Raw genomic sequence first — 19,309 nt, 5'->3', positions numbered from 1 at the left:
CAGGTTGGAGGAGACGCTACAACACTTGAGAAGAAGCAAGCCCATGATCTGAGTCCAGGGGACTGGGTGTGGATTAAAGTGCACAGGAGAAGAAATTGCTTGGTTCCAAGGTGGGGAAGGGCAAGACAAGTTATTTTGACTACGACAACTGCAGTAAAGTGTGCCGGTGTGAAAAACTGGGTGCATGCGAGTCATACTCTGAGAGTTCCAAATCCAAAAGAAGGGACTGGCAAGGAGTATTTTGAAGAGTCAGATTCCAGTGATGATGCAGAGACTGAGCCAGTGAGAAGGAATCGGAATTCTGGAGGAGGTGAAGGAGAAAGAGAGTCAGGCGATTCTTTCTTTCCAGGGGAGGCTTCAAGAGAAACATTGAGAGTCACAGAAGAGAGATCGGATTCTGCGAGAGTGCCTGAAGTTCTAACGAGCAGTGGAGTAAAAAGAAAGGAAAGGAGCAATTCCACAGTGACTACATCTGAATCGGATGAAGAAGTTGAAAATCCTCTTGAGATTACATCTGAAGAAGCAGGGTCAGAAGAAGTTAGAGAGGGACAGATTGCGGAAGACCCCCGAGGAGGTGTAGGGAACTTTCCTGATAAGTTAGGTGAAGGGACAAGTAGACAGCAAGAAGATTGCGTGTCGGAGATCTGAGGAGGGACAGAATTAGGGAAATCTCAATCAGTGGTGGTAAAGACTGTGGAGCAAAAGAAAACTGTTGAAGAACAGGAGGCAATTGAGACAGAATCAGATGAGAGTGAGAATGAGAGATCAGAGGGTCGAGTTCTGAGAAAGAGAACTTGGATTGGAGAAAGAAAAAATAAAGAAGTGAGACCAAAGAGAATTGTAAAAGGAGATCTTTGGCCTAACAACAGGATAAAGAGGTTGAGATACAGACTGACACGAGCAAATACATCAAAAGCTGAGCAGGTGAACGAAGTGTCGAGTCAAAATCCAGCAAAAGGTGAAAAACGAAAAGAGTCGAGAGAACCAGAGGAGATCAAAAGAATCAGAAAACCTAACCAGAAGTATAGGTCACCGGAATGGACGTACGTGGCACTGTCTGAAGGTGAAGAGGCAGAAAGTCAGGGAAATCCAGAGGAGACCGTACGTGAAGTGGTTGAAGAAGATACAGGTGAAATCCTGAAAGTTATCTTGACTGACATTGGAGAAAAATCGGATACTGAGGATGTTGTTGGAGATCTAATACAATTTGATGTTGAAGAAGTTGAAGTGAAGAGTGATGAATATCCAAATTGAGTGAACTGAAGGAGTCACTTGGAGAAAAGTGAAAAGAAGAAAGTCTGAAATTCAGCTGTCTGAAGTAATCCAGAGTTCTAGAAATTCCAGTAGTGGAGTAGTAGAGGCTGAGTCAAAAGACACGGTCAAAGTAGTAAAATGGCTAACACAGAAAATAATCAAAGTAGATGTGCCTTCTTAAAAAGATGGTGTAGAATGTGCTGCTGCTGTACTGGATTATTAATGCTATTATGGAGTGTATTAGCTTTATTAGTTACTTTTAGAGTTACAATAAGTACATTTGGGATACACACTGAGAATGTGACTAATGTGGAGAAGAGTTCGCAGAAAGTAGTTCCGACTAGAATTAGTAATACTTACATACATAAAGATAGGTCAATTTTTCTAGTAATGTTTTTTCAAAGTTGTTGTATGAATATGTGAAGACAATGGAAGTAAGGGATTGCTACGTTTGTATGCAATTGCCTGCATCCGTTTCAGAGGGTGTTACTTATCATCATTTACCAGCTACGTATGGAATTTCATGTAGTGTGTTGAGTAGTGTTTTTTATTTGTTAGGGAAAATAGATTATGAGATGTCTAACAAGGATAACATTTTTGGGCAATTGCCTATGAATAAAAAGCTGAATCCAGCTAAAGAAGCTAACATTTTTGGTGAGATTTTTATTGAGAAAGAAGAATTAACTTGCAGTTTGGAAGAAGAGGAGAAGGCTTTCCTAAACATGGTAGAGGAAAGGAGAATGAGCATGCATGAAAAGGCAGGGAAATATAAAGTGAGTGAGACAATTTGGGACATTGAGATGGGAAAAGAATTGAAGAATGGGGCTAGTCCAACTTTAGCTTTAGATGCACCACATAAGGGTAAACTATGCATTACCAGAAAGAAGTCTCAATATGATACATATTTTGTTGGGATTAGTGAGTGTCATGATACATACTTCGTTGCGACAGGATGGGGTTTCAAGGGAGGAGAAGATCCAGTTTTCCCAGGAGTGTATTATGTTTGTGGGAACAAGGCTTATTACAGGTTGCCTGACCATTGGTATGGCACATGTTATGTGGGCCTGGTCTTTCCAAAGATTTTTCATATAGATAGGATAGAAGATGTAGAACATATTAATTTACTAAAACGTTTTAAGAGAGAAACTTGGTCAGAAATCGTAGGTGATATTTTTGGAGCTTTAATTCCAGCAGTGGGAATTTCTTTGAATGCATATGGGATTCGGAAACTGTCAACAGTGGTGGATCGCTTATCGACAAGTACCGCTGGAGGGTTTCTTTTGGTGAATACGGAGATGATTGCCGTACGTGCCATGTCTATGCAAAATCGACTTGCCCTTGATATTCTATTGGCCAAGGAGGGTGGAGTCTGTGGGATGCTAAAAGTTCAACATTGTTGCACTTACATTCCTGACGAAAGCAAAGACCTGAAGGTCTATATCAAAAATATTACTGATTTGCATGAAGAATTAGTACCACTGGAAGCTGAAAGTATCTGGACTAAAATAGCTAATAAGATAATTGCTGGTAAGAGTTTTATTGCTAAAATAGGTAGTACTATTATAGGTAAGATATTGTTTCCTTTGACTTGTGTAATTGTTGCTTTATTGATACTAAGATTGGTGTGTTTGTGTTGTAAAAACAGGGGAGGGAAAAAGAAATTAATCAAAAGAAATATTGAAAAAAAACAAAAGAGGTCAAAAAGAGACCCACAAGAGATAGAATTAGAGGAATTAAGGGAGAGTGTTTACCTGGAGGCGAAGAGGGATGATGAAAGGGAGTCTGGTGTGTAGTGTTGTGAGAAAATAAGAAAAAAGACATTTCCAATTTCTCCTAAAATGGGACTAAATTTTTTTTTTGGGTTGTTTTATTTGGTGATGATATCACCAAAGGGGGGATTGCTGGAGCAGGGTTTTCTGTTGAAAATTTATTGAGTTTTAAGCTCCAGTTTTGTCTATAAGTCATAACTAAAATCATTAATCTATAATCGATAATTATTGGTTTTGTGAGAAATTTTGACTAACCAATATTATTAACAAGAGAAACTACACGTGGGAATGCATATATGTTGCTTAATAATATGTGCAGTTATTTAATATAAGTGTGCTATTTGTTTTGTGTTGATGCTTTTTAAATAATAACGTGTGCTAATGCTTATTTATGTTGCAGATGGCTAGTTAATTACATACACATAAGGGTATTAGTGGGAATTAACCCTGTTTAATCATTGCGATGATGTAGTAACGTTGTTTGTGTTTCTTTCAATTAAGATGGTCCGTTTTGGCCTAGAACAAGATGGCTGCCGTTTACAGCCTGCACTCGAGTGAATGTGAATATGTCAGAAGGCCTTGCTGAACATGGTTGAAAGTCACCTGACCATGGCTTCTGCTGGAGTTTTGAAAGTTTCCGTGATGACAGCAACTCCAGGCAAGCTTCCAACTGTCCTTGGAGGAAAGAGAGCCACAATGAACTTTGTGATTACAGCGGTGGCTTCGCTATGGTTCCGAGGAAATGTATTCATGAAAGTATCTTTTGCAAAACTCGAGTTTCCTTCTTCCGTCTTTTTATTTTTGTGATTTTTCTGAGCGGAGGTTCTTACAAATGTTGCAATGCAACATCCTTTCCTGTTCGTTTCGCTTGGTGATTCAATGAACATTTAGAATTTTTTTTTTGTTGCTTTATTTTGCAAGTTCTATTATAAATATTGTTAGACTAGAGAGGGTCTAAGGCCACTTCTTCCCAAACCTGCGTTGGTGAGGATCGATGCTGTGAGGACGGCGATTCGGGAGACTTTACTGAGAGACCTGTCCTGACCCATTTATGACATTTAGCTAGAATAGGTAACTATGAGAATAATGATTGATTTTGCTATTGATTGACTTTCATTTGAACTAATTTTAGATAAAATACCATTTATGAATTACAGTGTTGGTGGTTATTTCTTGTTGTTTATTGAATACTCTATTGTGATTATTGTTGTTTAAATCATGACTCAGGACAGTAACAATCTGGTCGCATTGACCTTACTGTAGATACAGGGTGTTTAGGAGTTTTCTCTCTCCATGTTTAGCGCTGATAGAGTAATCGAGCGTATGTTAGTGAAATGGGCCCAAGCGTGTGATGAGTGTATGTGCGTGTATCTGTGAAATTACTCTATCGTGGAAGTACGGAGAATTTGTATGCCCTGATCTGCAGCAGGATCACCAGTCAACCCGGCCCCATAAGCATCCAGACATTCACTGAAAGCCTGAAGAGACAAAGCACCAGCTCCCATCTGTGATGGGAGAGCACATCTAGGAGGGGCAGTGACTTTGACCAGTGCAAAGCAGCTTGGGGGCACAGTGCCTGGCCCTAGATGAATGCTCTCCAGTAGCCGCTGCCAACTAACATACAACCGGGAGCCATGAGGAAAACCACCAAGGCGGAAACCAGCAACGTGATGGAGACACCCTTTAGACAGCAGACACATATCAAAGTCAGCACTCCTTAGCCTGCCAGAGATGCATGCAGACCGAGTCCAGCATGTCGATCCAGGGTCGAAGGAACTGATCATCGCACATTGGCTCGTAAGTAAATCCAGTTTCTCTTGGGAGAATATGTAGAGTTGTCTTCATCAAATTAGTTGTAGATGGCAGGGTAAGCACAGGGATATACACTATTTCATTATCCCTCACCCCAGAGCCTATAAGTGGAAGTCCCTGTCGTCAGCCATCTTGATCCAGATTTAAGAAATTGAGGTTCCAATTAGGGACCACCATCCTAGTCAGGGTAAGTTTGATACACACTTTATATTAACCTTTTCTCATCCTCTGGGAGCTTGGTGCTAAGCAGGCAGGCTTAACTTAAGTGCCAATGTGTAAAGTATTTGTGCAAGACACAAATACAGTAACACAATGAAAACACAACAGAAATACTCCACACAGGTTAAGTAAAATAGAGAAAATGTATCTGAGTAAAACAAGATCAAAATGAAAAAAATCCAATAAGTAGAAGTCAAAATATGAATTAAATTAAATCCAAAAACAGTGCTTGGAAGTGAAGCACCAAAAGAGAGGGAACGGCCAGTTTCTGGGGCATCTCAGGCAAGGGTAGAACTCATAGATGGCAAAGTCCAGCAGCACTAGCAGAATTGTAGGAAGTGTTTTGTGACCCTGAGACTTCAGAAAACTGAAGGCAAGCCAGCAAGCCCTAGGAGTCACTCTGGGTTCAAGTGAAATGGATCCAGTCCTTGTCCTCAGCAGGGCAGAGATCAGTAGGCAGTAGTGGCAGCTAAGCACAGCAGTGAAGCAGTTCAGTACAACAGTCAGTCAAGCAGAGTGACCATCCTTATAGCATATCAGTCCTTACCCCTGGCAGAGTTCTTCACAGGTCCAGTAAAGTACTGTCTTGGTAGGGTCAGAGCCCCTGTATTTCTACACAAATGTGCTTTGAAGTGAGGGTGACTTCAAAGAAGCTCCTTGAAGTGCACAGGTTTCCTTTCATCCCAGTCCTGTCTGCCAGGCTATCTGAGGGGGGCGGGGAAATCAGCCCTTTGTGTGGGACACAGGACACTGCCAATTCAGAAGTAAGTGTTAGCTCCCACTCCCCTTTCATGCCCAGGAAGGCTATTGGAATTCAGATGAGTCCTTTTTCACACCCACCCTTCCTGTGTTTTGTGGCTGTCTAGAGGGAATGCACAAAGTGTAACTGTCACCCAGATGTGTATAGGAGACAAGCTGCAGACACACAGATCAAAGTTAAGAGGAGAGAAATGTCCACTTTTTAAAAGTGGCATTTCTAAAATAGTAATGTCAAATCCAACTTTACCAATAAAAAAGATTTATCATTACCATCACAAACATATGAATCTGGAATTGCATTTTAAATTTGGTTTAAGCAATTCCCAATGCTAGCATATGAAAGGAATAGGCCTCACTGTAGAGAAAAATAAATTTAGCTGTTTGTCACTACTATGACATGTAAAACATAAAAGTACATGTCCTTTAACTTACATAGCAACCTGTCCTTAGAGGTACCGAGGGCCTATCTTAGGGTTGAACTATTTGTAATAAAAAGGGAGTTTTTAGTCTTTGCAAGGGATTTTAAATGCACATACAGGCCTTGCAATGGCAGGTCTGAGACAGGTTTGAAAGACTCCTTGTATGGGTGGCACAACCAGTGCTGAAAGCTCCCTAGTAACATTTAGATTACCGGCCCTGGGTATATGGTATACCACTTTACAAGGGACATACTGATAACCTAAATATGCCAATCATTTATATACCAATGTCACCATGTTTAGGGGAGAAGCACATGCACTTTATCACTAGTTAGCAATGGTAAAGTGCTAAGCATCATAAGGCCAGCAAAAAGATATAGGAAAAAGTGGAGGTACGCAGGCAAAACGTTGGGGAAAGACCACCCTAAGGATGACAGGTGTTGGACTTGGCCCTTTTTGCAGGGTTCTCCCTAAACTTTTTGCCTTCCTCCTGCATTTTATCTGACCTGTTGTTGGCTGTTTTATGACTCTGGGCACTTTACCACTGCTGATCAGTGCCAAAGTGCATATGCTCTCCCCATTGTAAATTGCTATGCCTGGGCAAGTGCACCCACTTGCCAGTCCCTAAACCTTCCCTTAACTTCATGTTAGTCACCCCTATGGTAGGCCCAAGGGCAGGGTGCATTGTAGCATAAGGTAGGACAAGCCCTGATGTGTGTGGCATGTCCTAATAGTGAATTACAGCCATTTTCGTTTTCACTATTGTAAGGCTACCCTGTTCTCATAGGCCAGAATGGGCTGTTAAGATTGTTACACCCTACGACCACCCTAAGGATGACAGGTTTAACAGTTATGTTATGTTATGTTATGTTATGTTAGGTAGGATTAATTGTACTCGTAAAGTGTGCATCTCTCCCAGGAGGGTATCCTACCACTAATGGTGAGGACGGAGATGGTTTACTGCCCCGGCAGGGTCCTATTTGAAAATCCACATTTTCAGTTTTTCCCTGAAGTCTATGGCTAAGCTGGTGGCTCTAATGTGTAGGGGGAGTCGGTTCCAGGCTTTAGGAGCCAGGCACAAAAAGGTGCGACCATGGGCTCTGGTTCTGCGGGTGTGTGGAAGATGATGCAGCTGTTCAGGTAGGTGGGGCTTAAGTTGAGTAGGGATTTGTATGTATGTGTGAGTACTTGAACAGAGTTTGTTTGTGTTTGGGGGGCCATTAGAGGTATCTGAGGTGGGTGCGTGGAGAGAAGTTGAGTGTGAATCAGGCTGCTGTTTTGTGAATGATCTGGAGTGGCTTGGTGACCTGGGTGGATATTCCAACGTAGATTATATTTCTGTAGTCCAGCTTGCAAGTGAAGAGTACTTGCATGAGTGTTCGGACCCTGTTGAGTGTTCCTGAGGGTCTTGAGGGATTGAAAGCAGATAGAGGTCACTGAGTTGACATAACCGGCCAATGATAATTTACAGGTGACAACGATTCCCAGGTTTCTGGCTTCTGGAGTGTCCAGAGAAGAGACTGATTTCTTCCCGAAGAGAACTTCCTCAGTTTTTTCTGAGTTGTCTTGAGACAGTTTTATTTCATCCAGAGGGCGACTTCTGACATGCACTTGATGAATTTTGCTTGGTAGCTGGCACTGCCCTTGGAGAGTAAGGAAGAGAATTGTTGTATGTGATTGGTGTACCAGATGATGCTGATTCCAAGGGTTTGCACAATGTTTGCTATTGGGCCATTTAGATATTGCAGAGCATGGGGTTGAGTGGAGATCCCTGGGGGACTTTGCAGAATGCTCAATAGGTTCCAAAGTGTAGGGGGTAGGATGACTTTTTGTGTGTCCTTTGAGGAAGAGCTGATCCATTGAAGGACTGTAACTAGAATACCTGATTTGTGGACCGGTTGGATTAGGATCAATTGCGAGACTATACTGAATGCCACTGAGAGCTCAATGAGGATGAGGGCTGTGGTGTTGCCTGTGTCCATGTTATCCCGGATGGCATCAGTAGCAGCAATGAGGGTGGTTTTGGTGCTGTGATTTGAGCTGTAGCACGAATGGGATTGGTCCAGAAGCTGATGTTTGTCCAGGTGGTTTGCTAGTCTTATGTCAATGTGTTTTACCAACACTTTTGCTTGATAGGGTGGCCTTTAGTTTAATGGTAAGGGTGTTTTTCTCTGGGTTTCTGTAGTTGTGGTAGAATGGTGGCGTTTTTCAAAGGGTCGGGGAAGGTGCTGTGGTTTTGGCTTCATGGAGTCATGGCTTGCTGGTATGAACGCCCTTGAGCACCCCTTTGTCTGGATTAGTCTGTATTGGCTATAATATATCCTCAATTGCAAGATAATATACACATAATATATGCCCCTTCTTTCAACACAGTATTCTCATGGGGTCCGGATAACAGGTGTAAGGCAACACTCTGGGTGTCGGCTTCAGTTCATAGTTGAAATTTAAAAGGTTATTTCTCTGAAATACTGAGTTGTCCCCTTGTTGAAAAGACTTTGTCTCCTGACTTTCATCCCTGTCCTTGTAATTTCTACTTAATTGTCCATTTCAACTAGCCACACAAAGTTCTATGCTATGTCACTAGGCATATACAATAGTTAAATCCTCTACACCATCCTACAATGATAATCTGAGGTTTGACACCATCTTTCTCTTATCAGATTTTCTAACCTGAATCAATCGTACTGCTGGGCTGTACTTGTCACTCCAAAAGCCTACTTATTATCACCCTATGTGTACATGATTTCTCACATTGTAAAAAACTGAAAATAATTCTTCAATACTTTCACTCTCAATGCATTCCTATAGCACATTTAGAGGAAAAGCACTAAAAGCACCAAAATTAAAACTTGACTGGATTGACCCAGCGGTCATGACATAAGAGCAGATATGACTCCCCAAACTTACAATGCTAGACAAGACCATAATTAGGGGGACCATGTATGCCCTAAATACCGTCAAAGTCTATCAATAGATGGAATAAACAGTTAGGAAGGGGACTTTGGCTACATGTCTCTATCCCATCTGGGTTTATGGACTGTGTGCATGGACCAATATCTATATACATACAGCATATTGGTTGATATTTTTTCTTTGATCATGACCCTATATTTGCAATAAACTGTGTTAAATTGCAATTAATTGAATATGGAATTTACATACTGATCCATTTCAAGTATTTTAGTGGTTCAATTTCTCTAAAGGAGATTATTATCTTCTTTTTCTATAGGTGCACAAGTTAGGGTCGATAGTCTCCATCAGTATGTGCTAGTCTCATTTGAACCTGCACGCTCAACACCGGTATATGGCTATTATACCACGCGTTTCATTTACCTTTATTTTTTGGGCATTGGATTACGCCAACTGATTTGCATAGCTCTGCTTGGATTATTACTTCAAACAGGTAGGCATTGTAGTAATATTGTGAGCATTTCCTGATTATCCATAATAGCAGATGGGCATTTGGACTCCTAAGACATGTTTTTTTGGTTTGATTTTTACAGATGCCAGGTAGCTGCTTTTGTTCAGGATAGCTCTCACACCCAAGGTACAACCCAGCGATTTGGTTGTTGCCTTCTAATGATAGTGGTAAATCGCTTTCTTACTTATATCGGTCAATTCACAACGTTGTTTGGATTCACCTATGGTTATAGCATGGGGTGTACTCATTCTGAAACCACTGTGGGGCTAATAGACGATACCGTTCTCGATGTTCTGTGGGGTTAACATTACAATCCCATTTTTAGTGGTAATTTAACTTTCAGGTGAGGACCGTGTGGCTTTATCTTATATTTTCTATTTGTTCTTCTCCCCCCTTATAATACATTTTCACTTGTATCTTAATATTATCTTCTAGATCTCTCTTCTCCGTTCTCCTCTCTCTCCTTGTCTTTTTGGCATATGCATGCCAACATTTTCTGTTGCTTCTGTTGGGTATGGTTTTAAATGGTATTCCTTGATGCATTGAGATGCACATACTATATTGTATTGTTATAATGTGTTGTATCTAGGTTCATGTTATATACATGTTGTGTATATATAAGTGTGATCCGTCATGTATAGTTTGTTTTTTGTAAATGTGTCGTATACATCTTTTTAACTTACAGCCCTGAAGAAGTCTTATGTAAAAAGGACGAAACGTGTAAGCTGATGGTTTTTTTATGAACAGAACAATAAAGAAGAAAACAATACACAGCTTGTATCAACAGCCACTCTCTTCATTGAATTATGAATTCTTAATGAGTGTGGATAATTTCATATGGACTTTTTTGACTATTAGTGGTGCAGCTCCAATCCAGTTTTGTTGTATTATATACTAAGGTTGTGCGACCTCACTGTGTAATACACTTGCAAAAGCATCTTAGGTTCAGTAAAGGCTCGTTTGTAAAACCTCTTGCTCAGCCCTGGGTAGCTGTGGCTTCGAGTAGTGAGGCTTTAACAAAGGAACTAGTTTAAAACATTTAGAAGTACTAAACAACAAAATAAGAAAGTCACACAACACAAAAGAAATCCAACACCAATTAAAAAAAATGATTATAATTTTTTTTTTATATTACAAAATTATATTTTTATGGATTTTTAGACACCTAGATGAGGGCCGGAGATATAGGGCCACAAGTATACTCCGAATCGTCCCGTTTGCGAATGCAAAAAATGCGTTTCAACCATAATAAACCATATTTTGTGATTCAGTAACCTGTTACCAAATTGCAAAAAGGGTTTGAGATTCAGCATTTTGAAGGAGCGCGTTTAGGGTGTCCCTTCCAAATACTGAATTGTAACAGTATGTATGAAAGTTTTGTAACCATGAATGCAGTTGCAAAACATTCACAATTTACTACCAACTTCAAGTTGGTGGTAACCCATTCGCATACAGGAAGAGGTCCAAAGGGACCACTTCACCCCTGTAAATGTATGCAAAAACTTTTTTTAAGAACAGGCAGTGGTCCCACGGAGCACTGCCTGCTCTTAAAACATGAAAGGTAAACTGTTTATTTTTCATTTTGTAAAGCATCCCTTTTTCCTTTAAGTAAAACGGGCTGCTTCACAAAAAAAAAAGATTCCTTTATTTAAAAGCAATCACGGATATGGTGGTCTGCTGACTTCAGCAGGCCACCATCCCCTGGATTTTAGTAATTCCTAGGGGGTTGCAAATTGCGACCTACCTCATTTTTCTTTATGAGGTAGGTCGGTTTGCTACCCCCTAGAAATCGCCAAATGAAACTCTTGGACTTTCATACATTTGTGATAGTGATGACCTAATTGTGATTTTCAGGGAATCACAATAGGTAATCACTTTTACAAATGTTGATACATGTGGCCCATAGACTTTTAAGCAAAACATAAATCTCAGCTTTTTAGTCAAAGCACAAACAAGCATTGGTAACTGCAAAGTTTGTAAACTTGAGAAAAGTTTGAAAGAGTTGTGTTCAGCTACTCCGGCCCGGGCGATGACCAATTCCAGCTGGGAGATGGTCAGGGAGGCCAATAAGGAGCATTTGGACAGTTCCCTGGGCACCAAAATAGTCTTGAATCCAGTTCCACACTTTACATCAAAACTGCCATAGACTTTAATGGAGCAGTCCTGATGCTGAGGATACAGAATGCTGAGGACGCTGAAAGATCCTCTGGGTGCTGTGCGGTTGATGGGGCCCTTCCTGGGATTATTCCTCACTCCACAGGTAAGGTGGGGCGACTTTGACTACAGGAGCCAGAGTCCCTCGAATTCCTCTTTGAACCACCAGAAACCCAGCAGTGGCTGGGCTTCCGATCTCCGGTCACAGCTGTCCCATTAATTTCCTTTGGTGAGGGCTTTTATCCATCTTGGCCAACCAATCTCCCAAGTCCGGCAGACACAGGTGCAACTGTTGAGCCCTGAGGGGCGGTCTTCTTGGCTACACGTTGGCGGTCAGGGGCGAGCCCTTGCGAGGGCTAGTAACTGGCCTTGCCAGGCTACTTCAGCTTTCATGGCCCTGGCACTAGAACAGGAGTTCAGCCGAGTGACTCTTGGAGTTCACGTTGTCGGTTTGGGGCTCTGGAGTGACTTTTCCAGGGGGCAGGCACCATAGACACACTCCTCTCTTTGCTAGCCCAATGAGCAGCAAATGCAGTCTAATGGTTGGTGCAGCCACTCATGCCAGGTCTAGGGGTCATCAGGGCTGCCTTTCTTTGGTTCTTTCACCATCCCAGATGTGATATGAGGTACAGGGTGCCACATGTGCCACATTTATGCCCAGATAGTGCCCTGAGGGGCTAATGTGGTCACTAGCCAACAGGCCACCAGGATCCCTCCCACCCTGTAACGACTTCCAGCTATGTGTGGCATCTAGCAATCCCAGAATGCACTATTCAGCCCACTCTCAAGATGTTTGCACTCCTCCTTGCATGTCAGGTGCTTAGTTATCCACCCTAGAGGCATGGCGACCTGTGGACTACACGCCCTTGGAGAAAATGGTTTGCCAACGTGTTTTCCCTCCTTGTTCTCGCCACCAGCCCGACTATCTGAACAAAGGCAAAAACAACAGTTGATGGACAGAATGCAGAACAATGTCATACATTCACCCCAGTACAGAGATCTGTTATTTGCTGTACTTATCTTATCTGAACAAAGGGGCAGCCCTTCTCGAATGCCCACCAAAGGCGGCTTCTCCTTTAAAGTTCACCTTTTAGTCCAACACCCTGTGTGGCTTTCTGCAAAGGAGAGGTACCACCTCCCTCTTTGACAGGCCTCTATTGTTCCTGAACCTGGTATTCACTCCTACTACTCCCCAGGAGGGCAGAAGGCTGTCTGACGGCCAGCAACTGAAAAAGGCCACTGGATAAACTGGGCAACAAAGTGGCAACTTTCTAAAAGTTGATTTTCCTTAAAAGTGACTTTAAATTGGACTAGGGCATCAAGTTGGCTTTAAAGCCAAGATTAATTTGATACCTGAAAGTACCTATTTTAGTAGTTCCATTCAGATATTTGCAGGACTGTGGTGGAAGCCTACAACTCTACACTAGACAAAGGGGCTACCAGATTTCCCTATTAAAAAGACAATTTGGGAGTTTTAATGTTCAGACACAATAGAGTACATCTAACTTAATAATATTCAGGTTCCTGCCTTAGGGCTTGATATGCTTTCCTTAAGAGAGACTCATATATATTGTTAAAGAAAGTGGGGCCATACCATTGGTTTAAATGGCAAAGTCGAACTAGCAGTTGTACAGTGCCATTCCAGGCTGCAGTGGCAGGCTAGAAGCCATTTTGTGCTTTGTTACACTTAGGGTGGCATAATCGGTGCTAACGTTCTTAGTGGAAAATTTAACTTGCATGTCCTAGGTACCCTTGGTATCATATACTGGGTACTTATAAGTAAGCCAGCTTATGCCAATTTGGGGTAGCCAATTCAACATACATTTTGGAAGGTGTTAGTACACTGGCCCTGGGGTCTGCTTGGCAGGCCTCAGTGCACTCTGACAGTTGAAAATCCATCAGTCCAAAATATTGGGGGTGATGATCTTGCATTTTCTGTAACCATACAAAGAACGCTTCTTCAAAGTCAGTCACATACCAAACCCATAAACAGACATACAATATGTTCTAGCTTAATGAGCATTCTCATTTTACTTTCAATGTATCATCAAAAATGACGGACACCTGAACATACACCCTAGGTCAGTGGTTCTTAACCTGGGGTTTTGTGGAACCCTGGCGTCCGTGACACCTACTGAGGAGGTCCGCAACCGTTTAAATAATTTGATACATTATATAACACTAATATCACATTATTTAAATGGTTGCGGACCCCCACAGTAGGTGTCACGGACCACCAGGGTTTCACAAAACCCCAGGTTAAGAACCACTGACCTAGGGTGTATGTACAGGTGTCTGTCATTTTTGATGATACATTGAAAGACTTTGAAGAAGTGTTCTTGTTATTGTTATTGTGTTCTGAGGTTGCAAAAACTAATCTCTCTGATAACAGGAGATTCTCGTAGCACTACGAGCTAGCTAATGCGAAACCAGGCTAACATATTCGGCAGGGGTGTACGGAGTCAGTCTGCCACCAGACCCACAGTTTATGTTATCCGAAAATGCGTAGGTCCTGCATGAAGGGTACTGTTGGAACTTCATTACATTAGCATACTGATAAACTTTATATACACATTAGGGAAGAATTGAAGAAAATGTCAAAAGAGTAATCGGATGAGGGCATTATTGAAGCCATTCAATCCTCTGAATGGGTTTCACCCTTTGTTCTTGTACACAAACCTGATCATAAACTGAGTCTGAGTGAACTTGAGGGCGTTAAATTCCAACATAGTAGTGGACTGTCACCCTCTACCAATTATAAATGAAGTAGTTTCTATGTTAGAGGGTGCACACGTTTTTTCCATGCTAGACTTGTGGTCCGCCTATCATTAAATAGAACTAATGGAAGAATCAAAAAAATACACTGCATTCATTACCCCACAAGGTCTTTATCAATATACAAGGATGTCTTTTGGACTGGCGTCAGCCGCATCAGTCTTCCAAAGGGTTATGTTCAAAATTTTTAGGGACATAGATAACTATGTCAAGTGCTTCCAAGATGATATTCTAATTTTTTTCAAGAAAGATTGGAGCCATCGTGTCTCCTCATCGCACGCAGGGTTCATTGGTGGCTGCCAATTCGTCACCAATATTAAAATAAGATAGAGACCACATGAAGTAACAGAAACGTCTCTTTTATTGGCAACCACCAGAGTACACGGGCAGGCAACCAATTGCATCAGGGTCCCCAGTACAACTATCCCTGAGTTCTGATGATGTACTCCACATTCTATTGGATGCATCATCAGTACTTAAAGGGATAATTACAACACATCTTCCCTTCACAGAACAGCAAAGATCCCATCCTAGTCACCAGTATTAAAATTGTCCAGGCTCCAAAAATGAATTAAAAGCAGATTTATTTCAGAACGGCATATAGGTCCATCCTAGTCAGGATCCAGATGCAACTGGACAACAGTAGAGAACCTAACAGTCAGCAACCATGCAGAAACCCTGATGAAAGTAAACAGATTGCATGCCAAGGGAAGCATGTGGCAGGATGATGTAATTGAGGTAAAGGAAAAGGTGAGAAGGAGAAAAGCATGTGCACAGAAGTGGAGAATGTAACAATATAAAAGAGAGAAGCAAAATGGAAAATTATACAATATTCAGTACATGTGATGGAATTTGAAATTAGAAGCGAAAAATTAGTTTGTATCTTTAGCTTGATTCAGGGAGCAACGGATGGCTTCAATTAACACCCTAGCATGGACTGACAAAAAGAGAGGAACCAGTAGGAGTAAAAAAGGCAAAGCAATATCCTAGAGCCTGTAATATCGCTTTGTCTTTTGGAAATAAATCAAAATGTTGTCACCCTTTAACCTTCCTATTACAATTCAAATTTAGATTTTTGTATTTTTTGGGTCTCTGCCTATACATTCATCATTTTACTAACCAAGTTAATTTATTAGGTAATATTATGTAAATCACCCAAATCATGCTTTCTATTCCGTGCACTAATGCAACCCCCCATTCCTATCACTCCCTTATGCTTTTGTTGTGACGATTGGACTAGCAATCATATGTTTGAACATATGCTATGTGTAGGTAATACCTTCATATATTAATGTATGTATACAATAGATGTTACTTGTTGCGACTTTGTAACTTTGAAAATTGACGTTAGTACCAGCATCGTTTGTGCCTATAGACTTCACAATGAAAATATTCTTACAAAACAATTAATACAAAATGTAAGTATGATGGAATAATTATAGGTTGGAGCTAATAAATATTGAAATGAAAAATAAGTTCCGATGAATATTAAATGGTTTTTCAACTCAATGGGTGCACGTCCATTTACGGGTTTAATAAAGTCAGTATTTTACTAAACAGTATGTTTTCATGTCACCGACAGCTGGGAAATTCTATAGAGGTAACTCCAATGTTCAGATTTAGAACAAGGTGCATATATATAATGGGGTCCTCCAACTTTCTATAGGGTGGTTATAATATGGGGTACGTTTGGGGACTTGTTTGGTGCAGGGCTGGCAGTCATTGTTGGAAAAGTAGAAACCCCCCAGTCTGATTTAGTTGCAAATGCACAAGAGAGCAGGAGAGGGGGGAGAGATGGAGAGCTTAGAGAGAGAAAAGAGAGAGAGGAAAGAAGGAATGAGAGAGAATACAGATGTACTCTGTCTTGTTAAAATAGCAATTCAGTATCAAGAAAATCATTTGTTGAGAAATGCATGCTTCTCATTAGCTAGTACCACAGGCTCTTATTTGATCTTTTCTGAAAACACTGCAGTGTATGTTCTCTTGGGCATAAAAGAGAAATATAATGATAAGCTCCCAGTGGTCCCTAGATCAAATGTAATTTGATTCAAAAAGTTATTGTTTTTTAGTTTCAGTTTATATCTATTAACTGGAATACTCTTGCTTTTGAAATATTCTCTGTGTGCTACCTAAGTGTACTGAACACCATTATGGTGTAATATATATTAAATTTTTAATGCACCAGCTGTTCAGTGTAGCTTGGTTGTTTTTTTTACACTTAATGGACGCAGCACAATTGATGACTCTAGTCTTGCTGTTTTACCCTGATGGCAGTTTAGGAGCCATGTGTGCGTGTTTTTGGTGATGTAAATGTAAATGTAAATTGATACTTGTATAGCGCCCTACTCACCCGCAAGGGTCTCAAGGCGCTTGTATGAATACCGCTGTGGAACCCATCCTGGCTTTCCCTGTGAAGCGTCCACTCCTGGGCACCCCCAAGGTGGAGGCCAGGCATCCTTAGCATTGTTTGGGCCGTTGTGGAGATTAAGCAAGCTATTGCCCAGAGTTGCAGAGTGGGACTCCATGATTGGAATAGGCACCGAGGCGAGAATTATCCGGTCCGTGGATTTTTTGAGCCCAAGACCTGCCGAGGCGGGGAATTGAACCCTGGTCCCGGGCTAGACCTCTGCATCAGGGTCTGCCGCTCTAATCATTGAGCCACACTTCTCTTTTGGTGATGCCAAAACATTTCAATTTCCGTGGTGCATGAGTGGCTCATTCTGTATCATACTTGTAAAAACATATGTATTTCCAAGTGCGAAGAGGGGGGAGGGGAAGGAGATGTTCTCAAGAATGAGTGCCATGGAAAACATTCACATGTGTCACCACATGTATATAACTACACTACAAAGTGGAGGTAGGATGCAGGTGTTAGTTTAGGTTTGTGATCTACAAGCCATATTAGACCACTATGTCCTGGCAATAAATGTTGATATGGAGGCTTTTGCAAGAATAGGTAATCTAATAGGAGGTGGTTATCGATTGGTCTTCTAGCCAGAAGTTATAGCTGCCAGAAAAAGGCTGGATGCAGGGAATAAGCCAGCTACGATGGCAGAGAAATCTTCAAAATGGTTTGAGGTAGTCCCAGAAATGCTAGGAAGCTACTGTGAGGCAAGAATCAAAGGGAAATTCCTAATGATTCAATTTCTTTCCAAGTGCAGAGTGAACTTTTGGTTATGTTGACACTTTCCTCTCCCTTTCATTTCCCTCCTTCCCTGTAAGTGCAAGAGTCTCTAACAAATAGTTCAGAACTTACTGGCAGTTCACCAGCACCCTGAAAGTAGTTTTCAGAGGTAAAGGAAGGCTTATTACCTAATCAAGAGAGTCTTTGTATAATAAAGAAGGCAGCACTGCTCATCTCAAGAGCCTGACACTGGCAGCAATCCAAACCAGTGGCAGGACCTTATAATTACATTCAAACCCATGCTGTGTCAGATTTTGGGGTCTGGAAAATGACCATCCATCTCCATTCTCAATCCTGCAATCCCACAGACATAATTTAACCTGCATGCTAACTGATCTTGAAAATAAATTTGTGGATCAGATAGAAGATCGACATAGGCAAACTTTTTTCAACCAGATCCGAAGCATAAGGTACTGCCATGGACTAAGGAAGAATTAGATCACAAGCCAAAGGGGAGTTCAGGACCCATAGCTTTAGACTTTCAGCAGAAAGCAAAGTTGTGCATTAGACATTCATCCACATATTATGACAAGATATTCATTGGCGAAAGCGATTGTGAACACGTTTTTCTGATTGAAGAATCCATAAGAAAAGCACTATTGTATAAATTGACCATAGTGCCTAATGTTTATTTTGTGTGTGGTAAGAATGCTTATGTGAAACTGCCTAAGAATTGGTATGGGACATGTTATTTAACCATAGTATTTCCCAAGATATTCCATGTGAATGATTTATGGCCTTTGGAAGGTAAAGGCTCTCACAGAGGAAAACGTGGTGTAAGTGCTGGAGAAATTCTTGGTGATGTGTTTGGAGCCATGATACCTAGTCTAGGTGTGATTTTGAACAATGTAAAAATTTGACAGCTGGCAACGATAGTAGATAAACTCTCCGTGAATACAGCACAGATCCTGTTATTAGTGGATGGTGGGATGGTCTTGATAAGGGCTATGGCTCTTCAAAATCGTCTTGCTTTAGACGTCCTAGCAAAAGCTGGAGGAGTCTGTAAACCTTTGAGAGTCCAACAGTGCTGCAGTGCTGCAGTTATATTCCTGACAAAAGTCGGGATTATTTCCAATTTCCAATTATTTTGCCAATATTTCAAATATCCATCAAGAATTGAGTAATTTGGCGGCTGAACGACTCTGGGATCACATTGGAAAGGGTTTCGGACAAATTGGCAGTTAGTTTGGCAGTTTGGGACAGGGAATTATGGGTTATATCTTGAAACCCACTATCATAACTGTCATTTGCATAATCATATTATTGGGAGTCATCAAGGCATGCAAATGGCAAAGAGCCAGACATCAGGAAAATGTCCTGAAAAAACGAGAACAGCAAATGGAAAGTCTGCAGGACAGTCATTACCAGTATCTTAAAGGATTAGAGAGATTTAGACGCGGACAGCAAACTACATCTTCTGTTTAGGTCGGTCTTTACTACAAGGAGGAAATTCTGAAAGAATGTAATTTGGTGTTATGACACTAGTCATAAGAGAAGGGAACTGATAGAGCGCTTTCAGCACTCTATTTTATATGGGTGCACT

Source organism: Triturus cristatus, chromosome 2_1 (genome assembly GCF_964204655.1).
Source record: "Triturus cristatus chromosome 2_1, aTriCri1.1, whole genome shotgun sequence".
In the NCBI taxonomy this organism is placed as follows: Eukaryota; Metazoa; Chordata; class Amphibia; order Caudata; family Salamandridae; genus Triturus; species Triturus cristatus.
Note: the sequence above shows the minus strand (reverse complement) of the source record.